At 51.3% G+C, this 1,545-nt stretch overlaps 1 non-coding gene across 1 annotated transcript; it reads right to left on the bottom strand.

Moving 5' to 3' along the window:
* Positions 1-1,065: 1,065 nt before the first annotated feature.
* On the bottom strand, positions 1,066-1,196 carry LOC116092778. The gene has a single exon (XR_004119487.1). It is a non-coding gene; the product is annotated as a small nucleolar RNA SNORA17 (small nucleolar RNA).
* Between the last annotated feature and the right edge of the window lie 349 nt (positions 1,197-1,545).

Genomic DNA, 1,545 nt, shown 5'->3' with positions numbered 1-1,545 from the left:
GCCCTTCCACACTTACACCTTCAGGGCTAGCTCACCCACACTCTTCACAACCAGGGCCATATCTTCTCTGTTTCCCAGGTGAGGGGAAAAGAGGGGCTGGATCCTGATGCTCATGCCCTAGAAGCCAGCTTACCTGCAACCCCTACATTCAAGGATTTCTAGGTGCAGGGCTCGATATCCTGAGAGCTCCAGTAGGTGAGGGACAGGGGCAGCTCTCCTGCTCTGATGACCTCGGGGCCAGCTCTTCTGTCTGCTGTATGTAGCAAGGAGCTGGGGGGTGGGGAGGAATCATCTCTTCCTTATCCATGTCACTTTGAAGCAGACAAGTGGTAGGGTTAGCTCTCCCACATTCATGTTCTTGAGGCTGGCTCACCCAAACCCCTGCCAACAGGGTCAGCTCTACTGTGTTGCCCAGGGGACGTGTAGGACCTGCTCTCCCAGGTGCTGCAGCTGGTGAGGGACAGGGCCAGCTCTCCTGCTCTCATGACCCCAGGGCCAGGTCTCTCATCTGCTGCAGGTGGTGAGGGGCTGTGAGGAAGAGGGTATCTCCCTTATTCATGCCACCTCTCAGGACATGAGCAGGGTAGGCTTTCACACGCTCATACCTTCAGGACCACTCATCCACAACTGCAACCAGGACCAGTTCCACTGTGCTTCCTGGCAGTGCGCAGGGCCTTATTTCCTGAGTACTTCAGCTGGCTAGGGGCAGGGGCAGCTCTTGAGCTCTCATGCCCCCAGGGTTAGCTCTCCTATAACTCCCAGGAAAGGGGTGGGTCCAGTTCTGCATAGCTCTCAGATTTTAACATGTCCCAGAGTGGCTGTCCAAACCAGGGATGTGTGCTTGGCCTTTGGTTGTAACAGACTCCTGATGCTGTAGGGCCACAGAGCCAGACATGGCCTTCAGTGGCATGCCAGAACCCTACCATGGTCCCTGGTAGCCTCACCAGCTACTCACATTAGGCTATTCCTCACTACCCACCCCCCCACCCCCCCACCCCCGTCTCCAGTTCTGCCTCTCTTCATTGTGACCACATCCTTCTATTTTTCTTTTCTGTTCCATTTCTCCACCACATGCTTCTTTTATTCAGATGTTCATAGGTCAGGGCACTGAGCATAGACACAGCCTCTCTCTTCTTTGCCACCTATTGATGCACATGTGACACAGCAGCCACACATGTAAAGCCCCTAGGGGTAGAGAGTTTTATAATTTTTATCAAAAGATGGAAATTCCATATAATCAGATTTACACCTTTTGTTTTGAATGTGCAATTTTTATTTCTTCTCCAATGGCTTAGTGGTCAGCTACTGTTCACAGATTTTTCTTACACTCTTTGAATAGTGTCTCAGCTACTGTTCTATTACTGTAAAGAAACACCATCACCAAGGCAACTTATGAAAGAAAGCATTTAATTGGGAACTTGGTTACAGTTTCAGAGAGTAAGTCCCTGACTATCACGGCTGGAGAATGGCAGCAGGCAGGCGTGGCACTGGAGCAGTAGCTGAGAGCTCACATCTGATCTGTAACCATGAGAGGTGTGTGTGTGT

Source organism: Mastomys coucha, unplaced genomic scaffold, assembly GCF_008632895.1.
Source record: "Mastomys coucha isolate ucsf_1 unplaced genomic scaffold, UCSF_Mcou_1 pScaffold15, whole genome shotgun sequence".
NCBI classification, from domain to species: Eukaryota; Metazoa; Chordata; class Mammalia; order Rodentia; family Muridae; genus Mastomys; species Mastomys coucha.
Note: the sequence above shows the minus strand (reverse complement) of the source record. Positions and strands in the feature narration are given on the sequence as shown.